The 13,845-nt window shown below is 44.4% G+C and overlaps 1 protein-coding gene across 10 annotated transcripts in view; it reads left to right on the top strand.

Annotated features, from left to right (window-relative positions):
* Positions 1-13,845, top strand: part of APBB2 (amyloid beta precursor protein binding family B member 2) — a 199,164-nt gene continuing 185,319 nt past the window's right edge. For 9 of the 10 annotated variants that reach the window (XM_076336153.1, XM_076336159.1, XM_076336154.1 and 6 more), the window contains exon 1: positions 1-62. The gene's annotated coding sequence lies outside the window, so the exon portion shown is untranslated. The remainder of the gene's footprint in view (positions 63-13,845) is intronic. The other variant, XM_076336152.1, reaches the window with a different exon arrangement.

The following is a 13,845-nucleotide window of genomic DNA, read 5'->3' as shown; positions in this document are numbered from 1 at the left end:
GCGGGCTACGGGCGCCTCCGGGGCGGGCAGCGCAGCGCAGCGCGGAGCGGCGCGGTGGGCAGGTGCGCTCTGCGGCCGGGCCAGGAGGGAGGGAAGGGCAGGGCGGCGCGGCGTGGCGTGTCCCGCGGCGGCGGGGCTCCCGGTGCGCGGCCGCCCGCCGTGCCGCCACTCCGACCGGCCCGCTGCCGGTGCGAGCGGGCAGGAGGCCGGGGGAGAGTCCCGCTGCCTTTGCCCGGGGCGGCTCCGGCGCATCCCGGCCTCGGGCGTGCGGGGCCGGGGGCGGCCTGCGGCTGCCGGTGCCGCCGCCGGCCCGCCGCCCCGCTCCCGCTGCTTCTCCCCGTCGTGCAGAAGTGCTGCGGTGCTGCCGCTGCTGCAGGGATGGTCGGAGCGTCGGTGCGAGCGTGGGCTTTCCTCCCGCGGGCGGCGAATAGGAACGGCGGCCGGGCTTGTTCTGTTGGGGGGGCGGGGTGTGTGTGTGTGTAGGGTAAAAAAGCATAAAAAGTGGCAAAAGTGCCTGTAGAAGTAGCCCCCTTTTTTTTTTTTTTTTGTGATTATTAGAGTGGGCTTTGTGAGTTCAGCTCTGTGATTAAATCGTGCTTGAGGATTGCACGCGGGGTTGCAAATGCGAGTGTGCAAAAATACAGTACTCGGAACAAAACGTGGACCCCACTTAATCCCACTTGAAGTTCTCAGGAATTCGCGTGAGTCCTATGACAGCAACGGAGCTACTTCTAGTTGTGGATAGAGAGAGAACGAATTCAGACACATAAAATGGAAAGTGTAATAGTTTGTATTTGTACTTTATTGCTTTGCCTGCTTGTTTACAATGTTTTATAATTCTTGGCTGGGCTCCTGCTTGCTAGGGAGGGTAAGTGCAGTTCTGTGCTTTAAACACAAAATAACTAAAACCAAGAAAAAACCAAAACCAAACTCTGCACTGGTGATGGGCTGGTAGGCTTTGTGCATTGTGGATGCTGTTGGTAGCCGTACAGGATAACAGTATCTGTAGCAAGTTACAGTGCTTCACCTAAGACCTGCTGTATTGCCCCAGAAGCCGAGGTACAGGTTGCTGCTGAGCTGCTGCATGCAGGCTTGCTGTGTCCTCTGGCTCGCCAGTGTGTTCCTCCAGTTCGTTCTAGATCTGACATGTCATCATCCTGGCATCACATGCTCTGGTACTTTCTGAAAGCTTGAATGAGCTGTCTGTTTTGTGTTTAAAACTGTTTTCTGCCTGCATAATTGTATTTGGTTAAAATAAGCGTGCAGATGTCCTAGCGCTTAAAGGGAGAGACATCCTCTTACGGTGACCTTGGGACAAAATCTTGGCTGATTAACTTCCTTGCGTGGAACAGCCATGCTGAGTGTGGGTATTTTTGTTCTTCCTTTACAGCGATAAGTGTTTGATGGAATACTTTTTTGTATTTTTGGGGTTTTTGGCCACTTAAGGGAAATTGAGGTTCGGAGAGGACTCTCCAGGAGGAAGAACAGTTTTATTGTGCGTTATGAAGAACGCATGACTTGGTTGTAACGAGGAGGAAGATTCTTGGCTCTGAAGCAGTACGAATGAATGTGCCCTTCCTGGTGAAGGAGGCATCTAAGCAGTAGATCACAACAGTGTGGGAATCATTTCCTAGGAGAGGGGATGCATGACTTGGAAACCTGGATTGTTTCTTTTGTTTTTCAGTTCTGCAGCTAAGTCAGGAACAGTGACAAAAATGGTCATTTTTGGTGGGGCGTAGGGTGGACTCTGCTGTGCCCTTGGTCAGGAGGGATGGTGACTTCCTTAGGAAATGCCTGAGGACCCTAGAGGGGGCTGCTGCAGGGTTTGAGCTGAAGAGAGTGGTGACTTCGGGAGCTAGTTAGGAAGGAATTTGAGTGCTTGAGATTGCCTACTGTAAGGATTTCTTTTAGCAGAGGCTGTGAAAAACTTAAAACTAATCCTGATAGTTGGTAGGTAATCAACTGATTACATCTCTGTCAGATGGCAGATCTATGCACTTTGGAAGCTCTGAGCTAGGATGTGCAGCCACACTTGGAACAAATCATCCATGCTGAAAGCAAACTATATCATATGTACATCCCTTGCTAGTAGAAGACGAGGTCTTGCCTTTGTTCCCTGCTGCGAGCAAGGAGCTCCACTGCTGGGAACAGCAAAGCAGGAGATGTGCTGGGTGTGTTAGCTTGTCGCCGACCAAGCTGCTGCTGTCCTGCTGCCATGGAGAAAAAGGCAATGGTGGAGCATGTTAGGCCAGGACACTGGTGGGAGGGGTGGTGGGACGGGTGCAAGCTCCTGGGGAGTGCCAGGTACAGGTCTTCTCATCCGTGCTGCGGGTGGGACAGGTGCAGAGAGGGGCTGGGGAACAGAAATACCAATTTTTCTGGAGAAGATGAGGAAAGCCTGGCTTGTTAAACCAGCAAATGAGGCTTGAGAGGGGATATGATTGCAATCTGCAAATACAACAGGGATATAAACACTATAGAGAGGAGCTATTTAAGCTAAAGAACAACATTGGCATGAGAACAAATGGATATAAACTGGCATGAATAAACTTAAGCTGGAATTTAGACAGTTTCTTCCCTAAATGGAGTGAGGTTCTAGAACAACCTTCAAATGGGAGAAGTTAGAGCAAGCCCCCTAACTGGCTCCTGAGGATATATTGAGGAAGTTTATATCGTGTTCTTGGCTGTGGCAGTAGGAGATGAGGCTTGGTGACTCAGGAAAAGCTTTTCCGTACATCTGAGTTAACTGAATATAGATTTTCTGCACTAGTGTTTCTTATTTTTAAAATCTGACATTCAGAACTGGCATAAAAATAAAATGCTTCCTTTACAATTTGTATTGCTACTTAGAAAAGGCTGTGATGTGCTTAGTGGCCACTTTCTGAAATGTTCTGCAAGTTAGGTTTTTTTCCCCTCCAAAATACTAAGTGTTGGCTTACAGCTGCATCTAGTGTGGAAATTCCTTTTTCTTTAAGTCAAAACTGTGCAAAACGAGACTCTATGTTAGTGTGTGTTTGTGAGCTGTTTGAGCTTATTATCCTTCAGGTTAAAAAATGAACTACAGAAAACTTTTTTTTTTCTGTTGAAGTAATTCATAAATCCTCTCAAAAAAGGAGTTTTTTGGTGGGGCTGTACAGCAGACCCAGATGGTGTGAACTGAGACCAGTGCTCCAAGCTATGCTGTGACTGGAGGACTGGAATAAATGAAGTTTAAAGCAAACTTGAAAACAAGTCTAGTTGAGCTAGTTGTGTCTCATTTGGTGTTATGCAGAACAGCTGAGAGTTATCTAGTGTGGTGACTGCAGTAGTTGAACTCATACAGAAGTCTGTAGTCGGTTCTAAAAATATTGTGTGTGCAACAAAGAATACAACCAGCTGCGGATGCTATGTAATGGGTCCTATGACTGCCAGCAGTACCTGACTGCTTCAAGGATATGTAATAAGTATAGAAATGAAAGCGCAGCTGTGATGGGCCAAACCAAGGGTTCATCTCTGTAGCCCAGAATGCCACACAGGACTCGAGCAAGCCACGTGGTGGCTGGTTTCACCTCCAAGCAGCACCTTGGGGATGCCTCTAAGTGCTTCTGCATTGTTTCCTTGCCCTGTGGCAGAGTGGTCTTTTGCCATCAGGAGGGATGAGGACCTCTTGCAGGCTGAGTTACACTTTAGGCTAATCTGTTGCCTGCTGAAATCAAATGTAAGAAAATTAATCGAGGAGAGGTGAAAATGGGTGCATTTATGATGTGCTTCATTGACTCTGACTCACGTCCCTTTTGCAGGGAAAAGGAGACCTTGGGACACGTACATCTAATACATGAGGCTGCGGTTCCTCTTCCGGCTCCTCCAAAGCCTCTTCCTGAGCTTATGGGTGTTTTTTTGATTTGTAGCTTTCCTATCTGCCACCCTACGAAAGAATGGGATCTTCTTGCCAGCCTCTTCCCGCCCCTGTCTGAGCTGGCCACAGCTCCACGGGCTGATGGGCTCCAGACTCGATGGGCAGGATCCCAGCACCTCTGTGCCTGTTTCTCTTTCCTTCTCTCTTTATGGGTCTGGGCAGAGGACTAATCGCTGCTGTCCCCAGAGCTTTAAGGAGCAGAGGGTGCTGTTGGGATGCTCTGTGTGGTGTCCAGCTTTAGTTTCCTGGGGTTTTTTTTTAACCCTTCATCTTCAGCCTGCTCCCTTTTTGATCTGTTGTCTTCTGCAACCTTTCTTTTTTCTTTTTTTTTTCTTCCCCTCTCCTTGTAAGCAGATGCCCAAGGGAAAATAAGAACAGGATGACCTTATTCAAAACCACCTATGTAGATGCTCTCTGAGCCTCTGGCTGTTCTCTGAGCTTGGGGTTGCTGGAGCTGGGTACAACATTTCCCTGTTTCAAAACGTTTGGTGGCTTTTGGTTCCAAATGCTTGTCTGGTCTGCCTGCAGCCCCCTGGGACCTCATTGCAGCCTCCATGGCCTTTGGCCAGGAGTGCTGCTTGTCCGTGGGTTGTCTTCTGGCTGTGTAAAGAATTTCTTCCTTCTGCTTGTTCTCAGCTGGCTTCCTTCATTTGGCAGCTCTTAGCTCTTTGTGTGGCAGAGATGGTTAGTGATCCTGCATGATTTTGTAGGCCTCTGTCTTCCTCATCAAGTTGGCTTTTGACCTGCCTGAAGAGTTGCCTACTCAGATATTCTTTGAATGGAAGCCATTCCTGACCGTGAGCATCCCTTTCCAGGAGTCTGTCCTGGTTCTACAGGTCCTTTTAGGATGGGAGGATCAAGGCTGTATACAGTTTTCAAAATGTAGGTGAGCTTTGGGGCTATACAGTGGCATAACCATGTTTTGTTTTCTTTCTTAATGATTTGTAATGTTTGACGTATAGCCATGGCTGTGTCTTTCCCATGTGCATCTTCTTACATTTCCTGCGTTTATTTGCATTAGCTTTCCTCTGCAGCGTTATTGACTCAGTGTCCCAGGATTGTCTGGAATTCCTCACATCCTGGCCTTGCTACCACAATACATTTTTTTGTATCATCAGCAAACTTCCTCAGCTCACTGCTCATTGCCCTTTCCTTGTCTCACATGAATGTGTCAAACAGCCAAAGTCTGAGCACGGGTCTCTGCCGAACTTCACTGGTGACTTTCTGTTCGCTCCAAGAAGAGAGCGTTTACTCTTATCCTTACCCTGTTTCTATTTTTCAACCATTTATCTCTCCACATAGGACCTTTCCTCTTACCTCTGTCTGTCTAGTTTCCTTAAGAAAGCCCTTAGTCTTTGGTAAGGGCCTTGGTTGAAATCCTTTTGGAAATTCAGATAGGTCAGAATGAATGGGTGTACCTTGTCCATGTTCAGAACCTTTGAAGAACTCAGAAAGGTTTGTTAGGCAGGGTTTCTCTCCGTACGAACCATACTGACTCTTCTCTAGCAGGCCGTTTATCCAGGTGACCAAATGATCTCCTTTTATCATTAGCATCAGTTGAGTTAATTATTAGCCCAGTAGAGGTGGTTAGGCTTTGCTGCTCTGTACTTCCCTGGATCCCTAGTGAGATTGTCGTCTCTGCTGCCACTTTGCATTCACCTTCTGTAAATGATGCTCCAAGCGGGAGGTTGCAGAGCTCTGGCAGAAGAATTTGACTGAAGCATTGCAGAGAGTGCCCTGGGATTGCTAATGACCTCGTCTGAGAGGTCCTGGTTGTGTAAGCCTGTCACCAAGGGTATAAGGACAGACCTCGCAGCGAGGTGACTGGAAATGAATGTAGGAGTCTGCCCTGAGAAAGACAGCAGGCACATGGCCTCCATCACCTGCAGGATGATGAGTAGACCTGGTGTGGTGGGTTTTTTATGCTTTAAAAAGATCAAACTCGATTTAGCTTAAGATCTAAGGTGAACCTCTAAATTCTGTCTCCTACCGTCAAATCCATTTTCTTTTTTTAACTAAAATGTGCTGAGCTTCCGTCTCCCCTGAAAATGTGATATTTGTTTGGGTAAGCGTTTAGATGATGATTTTTACTGCTGAACAAACTTTGCATCTGTGTATAACACTGATTAGTGCCTTTTTAAAGTGGTCTGCATAACAATTAGGATGATTAACTAGATGCAGATTTCTGCTTTTATCAGTAGTCTGCACTGCGTTTGATACTGAACACTGATCTCAGATGAATGAAGTCAGATGCTTTACTCTAGGGTATTCATGAATATAAACTACTAACTTGAGTAGTAGTGCATTAAGAGTAATAATATATGGCAGAGGAAGGTTTGCTACAAAATAAAATATGTAAATTTTTGCTTCTGATCTGAATACGGGATAGCCAGTGTCTGTAATTCTGGTTTGTTTTACCTTATGAATAGTGCTGCTGGTGTAAAGCACTTCAAGCAAACTGCTGGCAGACTTATTTGACAGTTTAATCTTTTGGACTTCACAATTTAAAAACCTCTGCTAAAATCTCGGCAGTGTCCTCCTGTAGCTATGCCAAAATAGAGTTGTAACCCACTGATTTAGTCATCTAGCTCTTATTGTTTGGCTGCCCTTTTTTTCTGTAGAAATCTAACAGAAATCTTTCTTTCCTTTGTCTTCCTTGCCAGATTATATTGCACCCCAGGTAATATATCCCATCAGACAAGCATCAGCTCTGCCTGCCCTTGGGAAAACCCTCCTGGAAGCACTAGACATGCTTTGCTATGATACACTTTTAAGCAGTTTTGCGGTGTGTTTAGTTCTTTTGTTGAAGGTTGGTATGGTGTTTTTCTTTTTTTTTTTTTTTCCCCTTTAGTGCAAGTGCAGTTTAATTTTCAAAGGAACCAAAAGGAACATTCTAAACTCCTTCTGCAGATTTCAAGTGTAGAATATGTGTTTAAAAAATACCCCTTGGGTTTGATATCGGTGCTAAAATGCGTTTCATGCAGGATTCTGTTAGTCACAACTGATTTTTTATTATGTCTATTAGCTGGTTATGGAGGGAGGTTTCCTGGTATAATTATTGTGTGTAAAAGACAGATTCCAAAGGGAAGGAAGCTGGCAGGCACTAAATGTTCCCTACCTTTATGAATTAACTTGTTTGAACAGAAGAAACTACCGTAAACTTTACATATTTTGTTGTTGTCTGTTGTAGAAACATGTCATTCCTTTGCAGCATTCTTGGGGTAGAAAGTCCTCCAAACAGTTATTAAATGACAATAATTTGGTGTGACTAATATTGGCACAAATTAGTTAAGCCTTTATCAGAAACCTCGCAAGTATAATTTCTCAGATGGGTTGGAGGAAGATGCTGCAGGGTGCTTACTGGCCAGCTGCCCAATTCAGCAAATGAGGAGCTTGACATTAAGCCATCCTATGTATTTAATATAGAATTTCATTATAAGGAACTGGAAGCAGTAGTTTGGGTAAATATTACAACTAATTCATTGCTCCTGTGTTTACATTTGCCTTGTTAATTCTATTTGCAAAGAGGATTATTGTTAGGAAGGGATGTTTCTTAGCAAGGTATTGAATTGTGTAGCTATGGAGGAAGCTGTGCAGAGAACCAGCATGAAAGATGAAAGGGAATTGCAAGGAAGAGAAATAAGGAGGAGGGTTGCTCTCACATGGAGAATTCAGCACTTGCCAGATTAAATTGGGATTTAAATGCAGCATAATGGAAAGATAGTTTAATTAGGTTGTTTAAATGAGTTGAAGATATATACATATAGGGCACAATCTATGAACTTATGGAAAGATTCATCTGGAAGTAAATACAGTAGGGAACCTGGGTGTCTGTGATACATGTGGTATTAAGGAAACCTCCAGCACTACGTGACGACCTTGTCTCGTTAGCATCCTGTGTCTCTCGTATGTGAGCAGGAGAGGCAGGATCTCCATGTCATCGTTTCCCTGATACCCATCTGTGTGTATAATGGTGCTCTTTGGGGAGCATGCGGTCTCACCGGGCCAGGCACCCAGGTGGAGCAGCACGCTGGGGGTGTCCCAGCAGTTTTATCATGGGAAACTTCTGTTTGTCTGTGAAATGGCTGGCGCTGGATGCATGCTGTCTAAATCACTGTAGTGATACTGGTCAGCAGGAAGAGGCACAAGGGTAAAAGTATTAGGACAGAGTTCAATTTTGGTAACTCCCTTTAATAGAACGATGTAAAGTATTTCAAAGGAATGAAAGTAATTTATGCAAAAGTGTCTTGCTGTTTTTTCTTCCCTCTTGAAAGCTTAAATGGCAATTTTTCCTGGGTGTATAAAGCCGTTTTCCTTTGACACAGGAAAATGTAGGAAATGGACAACAGGCAAAGTCTGTGTTGCCATACCAGGAAAGTTTGAGGTCTGTTTTAATGTCTTAAAACATCTGGGGAGAAGCCCTGCTGCTAGGATAGAGGGAGTCCAGTGCTGTGGTGATGGAGTGGGTACTTGATCTCGGGGGAGGCAGAGGGGCAGCGTGGAGCTGATGTGGCTTGGAAAAGGAAATCCAGTGCTAGTAGAGGCACCATACCGTAGCACTAGCCCTCATCCTGCCTTCACCTCCTTCCTCTTCTTGCTGCAGCTCTGCCCTCTCCTCTGCCATACTGCAGAGACCTGCGTACACCAGTGTTTACCACCCGTAAGGGTCCCATATTGCTTCAGCCTTGCTGCTGAAGGAGAGTGCCGCTGTCTGGGAGAGGAGCGTTCGCCCCAGGCGTGGAGGAAGCGGGGTGGGATGCCATGCTGCCCTCGCGTAAGCCCACCGGCCGCAGAGGGCAGGGGAAGTGCGAGGCAGCGCCAGCGTCACCAGTCTGCTCCTTCTCATCGCTGCAGCGCAAGCAGGGCAGATCCGGGTAACTGTAGGCTTTGGAGCCTGTTAAAAATGTTGATAGATTAAAACCCCATCTTGATGATATATAATTTCACAAGATAGCAGTGCGCGGTGGGTGTGTGCTTGTGTAAAATGCCAGTACCCCACCCAGATTTTCTGTTAATTCAGGCTAACAAAACGGCATCGTACTCTCCGTTACTTACTGTTAAATTCTTTTTATAGTGTGAGATTTTTAGAAGAAATTCAAATGTTAAAAAAAAATCTTTGCCCTTTAAGAAATTAAGTCTTACTCTGATACTACTTTTTCCCAAAAGTATATATGTAAAAGTCAGCTTAAAAATACAACAAAAACAGAATATATACTGATAGGTAAAGGGAAAGGTTGTAAAGATAATTTCACTTGAATCTGAAAGATAGTGAGAATTGCCTGCTTGGAAAATAACTCATATTTTTAGAGTCCTGTGGGAGCCTGCTTGCTTCCCCCCCCCCCAGGTTTTTTACCACCACACTGCAGGAAAACAGTGAAACAACATGAGGACCATCAGTAAAGGAAGTGGCTTAACTAACACATCTGTATATGAAAAGCTGCATGTATTCAGGCAAATAAGATTTTTTTTTTTTCTGAGGAGTTTGAGGTTTGTTAGATTAAAAAGTTATCAAATATAAGACAAATGTTTGATAATACCTGTGTATTTGAAAAGAGAAGCATTAAAAAAGAAAGATGTGTTTAATTATTTGATGTTTGCTTCTCAGAAATGTTTGAGATTGGACTTACTGTTAGATAAGTTTGTAGGCTGGTGAGATGACTACCCAAGGATATTGAAATAACTTGGTGACAAGGCAATATTGGCTTTAAATGTGTGCTGTTATTTAAGCACGTGTAAGAGCTGCTAGCACACCATGCTTGACTATATAAATGTGTTTTAACCTTATTTTTATAATCTTTGCATGCTGTTACATCAGCATTCATCTAACTGCATTTTTGCCAATTCTTGGCACGTCTAAACTTTTTCAGTAAAATATCCTGTGTGTTTCCCTTTGATGCAAGTATGGATTTAAACTTGGGTAAACATAATGGTTCTATATATGCCAAAATATAGGAAGTTCTCTGGTAGAGGCATGTGGGTGTTTAGGGACCAGTAAGTCTTTCTTTGAAAACCAATATAGATATGTCCTAATGTGACAAAGATGGTGCTGTTTGTCAGGGAAACTATATAAGGGGTCCCTGGGAAATGTGTCTTTGCAGCCTAACAGCATGTTGATATTGTGATGCCCTTGCACTGAAGTGTAACTCTAATGGAAGACCACAGAAAATTTAGGTATTTTCAGTGAGGGATCTGTGTGGGGAAGGGGGATCGAGAGGGACGATTGGGAGGTTCCCAGGGACGTCGGTGAGGCTTGATGCCAAGGAAGTCCTGGAGTGATGGGACCCTCAGAGCATTGTTAAAGGTTTGTACCTCAGGCAGGAGTCATGTTTCAGTTGTTTCCTAGCCTGCTTTGGGCTAAAAATCAGCCAGCACTACTGCATGATGGTTCTGAAATAAGTCTCCACTGGTTTTGGCCAGCCAGTATGTAGCAACAGATGCAATGGTGTGATGTAGTTTTACTTATTCATTTTTGGGCAGAAAAAGGGGGATCCCTCAGTGCTTCTTCAGTCCAGCCAGCAAGACAGGAGGTGATGCTCTATCTTCTCTCTCCTTTCCAACGTATGCGCACATGTTGCAGTGATGGGAATGGCTGACAGGCAGGATATGGCGAGGTGCATCCCTAAATTTGTGACAGACCTTGCTGGTAAGAATTGTATGAAAGCGTTTCCCTGGCAGCAGTGGCTCTGATGACACTGGCAGCCCCAGAGACGCAGCAGCAGAGAGCTGCCTCCGTCTTTGCCTTGCAGTAACCCGGAGGCTTTAATGAGCAGACCTACCCTCCCAGCCTCTCAAGAGGCACAGGGGTCGGTGGCTGGCTGCTTGCCATCCTGCAGCACAGTGCTTTGGTTTGCTGCTGCTAAACCAGCAGGTAGGAGTGCTAGCTGGGCGGAAAACATTTTGTGGGATTTATCCAAAATAAATAGCTAATTTTATATGGGCGAGGCTGAAATTCTTCAGCTGCGCCTCCTTCCATGGCAGAGGAGTAACCCACCTTCCTCGCAATGCTTGTCCAAGTTTTTGTGCATGTGCAAGGTAATTTCCTTGGATTATTTTCCTAAATTTAAAGCTTGGATCCTCCTTCCTTGAGTTCTCATAGATGTCTAGATCTATACCGCTTTGAAAACCTGTTTGAAGACAGATAACCCAAACTTCTCTCAACCTTCCCCAAAAGGTTCACATTGAGGCATTTGGCCAGCTTCTCAGCTTCTGCTCTGTGCTTCTGCATAATCCTTGAAGTGTAAATATAGAGCTGGAAAAAATAACACTCAATCTGGTTGACAGTATTCCAGTTTGCACTAGGACTTAAATTAAGAAATACGAGCTTCTGCTATAAATCAGAAATTTGAGTTTGTAACCCCTTAATTTTTGGCCTGATAAATCCTATTACTCCCAGAAAGCTGTTAAGGTTCATCTCTGTAAGTCCTGAAGATGTTTTAAATCTGTGGATTATTTAAGTAATGCGTGTGCCAAGGTTTAAAATAAGACTGCTAACCCACACAACATGCCGGTGGTAAAACCAGGAGTGGACGGTGTGGAGCTGATTGGGGAGACGCTGGGTGACTGATCCAACTTCAAACCTAACTAGTGTTGAGCTTTAGCTCCTGCTGCCTATACTGCTTTTGCTGCTGTACAGGGATGGAAGATTCATGGGATGCTGATGTTTGTACTAGTATCATTAGTTCTCTCAAACTAATGGGGTGGATACTGGTTGCACAGCAGCATCGGGCTCTTGTAGGGCATTCTTGCTTGGCACGTGGTATTAGCATGTCCCGAGTTTTCCCCGCTGCTGAATGCGAATGCTTGAGAATTTCCTCAAGTAGCCAGCGTTCAAGCAGGGAACTGGGTTTTCCCTATTTTGGGGTTGCTCTTCGAACTGGGATTGCAAGCAAATGTTTTTGGCATGGGTAAATGCAAAGTGCTGTTAGAGCACCTTCTGCTCACCCTTGCAGAAGGTGAGCTCAAAAGGAGGTGTTGAAATTCTAGATCCATCGTGGTAGAGGATTAAGGTGAATTTGTGTAGATTTTAAAAACTGACAGAGGTGATGTTCTAAGGAGAGTGATGCACATACCCTGTGATTCCAAAACGAAGATACTGATGCTCCTAAAGGCTGGCTCAGGAAAGGCAGTTGCCAGAGGGCTCAGGTGGAGGCAGGAGCTAGCACATAAATAGATGAAGAGGAATTTTAGTTACACAGAGGAGTTAGATGATGAAATGGGCTGCAAAATGCAGCAGTAAAATAAGCCTAAATCATTTGCATGGAATTAGGCACTAACCTTGAAATAAAACTCCTCTGTGGAGCAGTGGGGAGGCATACTCTGTACAAAGTACAATATAAACCCACTTAAAAATTTTTTCTAGGTTTCTTTCTTTCCTCCCCTTGTCTGTTTTAAGGACAGACCTGGGTTTGTCCTGAAGGATTCTAAAAGTACCTAAATTTGAGAATAAACGTGTTTTGTTTCACAGAAACTGAAGTTCGGGTCTAGGAGTTTCACACACAAGCTATGTTCCTTTGCGTTTTCTTGGCCATTCCTAACGTAGTAGTGTCTGTAACTTTTATTATTTCTAATTCAGAAGCGTAAGCTAACTCAACTGCTTTCACAGCACAACAGGAAGTTTCAAAAGGCCTTGAGAGACCCTGTGCAAAGCTTGTCAAATGGCCACAGCTGGTTAGTAAAAATGGACGATTAAAAACTAGTGTTTTCCAAAGGGTTGTCAGTTGAATGTGGCAGGCTCATGGATGAGCCGTGTTTCTGCCTCTCTCAAAAGCTGTGGGTGAAAGAACCTTTTCTTCCAAGTAGAGCAGTGCACGCATGAACGCTTGGCTCTTCTGGAGGCTTATACAATCTGAGGTAGAAAGTATCTGCACACCATATGGAAAACGGTAGTAAAACTATTAGTGCTTTTGAAATGGATGTTTTCATAGTTGTTAGCCATAACTAGAAAGCACCACAATGTCTTAAGCTCAGTAAAATGCTTAAACTTAAAGCAGAACAGTTCCTTTAAAGGACCTTCAATTGCGGAGAACCTCTCAGTTTTGCAAGGTGAGAGTAATGCAGCTGGAGCAGATTGGTTTTAGTAAGTGGCTACTGAAGATTGACAGAGGCAAAGCACTGTAGTGAAGTAGCAGTGTGGGTTTGATCCCCTCTGATGGGGAGCAGGTATTTAAAAAAAAAAAGGCAACTCAGTTGGGAAGTCTAACTCCAGTGCTGTTATCTTAAGAGGCACCAGAGATGGCTTCAGAAATTGAACTGTTATTGTAGAAAGGCAGCTCATTGTAAGAATCGAGATCAGGAAACTTGCTTTCTTGCTTCTGAACAGGAGTAGTCTTAGGAGATTTTTACATGCTCGTTTCCTTCGTATGCTCATTGCTATTTCATGGTATAACAATTTCTGTGTTTCAAACAACCTTTTTCTTAAAACCAAAGATAAGGAGAAAAGTATTTATAATGTTAGCATGGGGTTGGCAGCTTTTAATTAGATGCTTTAAATACAAAGTTAAGAAATGGCATGCCAACAAGAATTTTTAGATCTACTGGTTTTCCTGTTGTCACATGGATTTCTCCACATTAATCTAACTTTTGATAATTGCTCCCCTGACCCAGGGACTTTTTATGCTGTCATATTACTCTTTTTATGCTGTCATTTCCACATCAAGTCAGGCAAGCGTAAACATTTAATGTATATTAGAAATGAGAAGTTTTGTCTTCGGAAATGAGTTGCAGGCCACTGTGGAAGGAGAGAAGGGAGAACAGCAAGTCTTGCCTTGACTTCTTTTTCCTGCATCCTAAATAAAATTGCATAGGTAGATGCTGCGTTTAGGTCCTGCCGCTGTGATGGGGTTTACACTGGCCTCAAGCCGTTCCTGAAGAAAGCTTCATCACTTCCACTGTGTAGTGTAACAGTCACGGTTAGGTTGCTCAGAGGTGTGACCTACAAAAATAAAAGCTTA

This window comes from Aptenodytes patagonicus, chromosome 4 (genome assembly GCF_965638725.1).
Source record: "Aptenodytes patagonicus chromosome 4, bAptPat1.pri.cur, whole genome shotgun sequence".
NCBI classification, from domain to species: Eukaryota; Metazoa; Chordata; class Aves; order Sphenisciformes; family Spheniscidae; genus Aptenodytes; species Aptenodytes patagonicus.
This window is presented reverse-complemented; position numbering and strand designations above follow the sequence as displayed.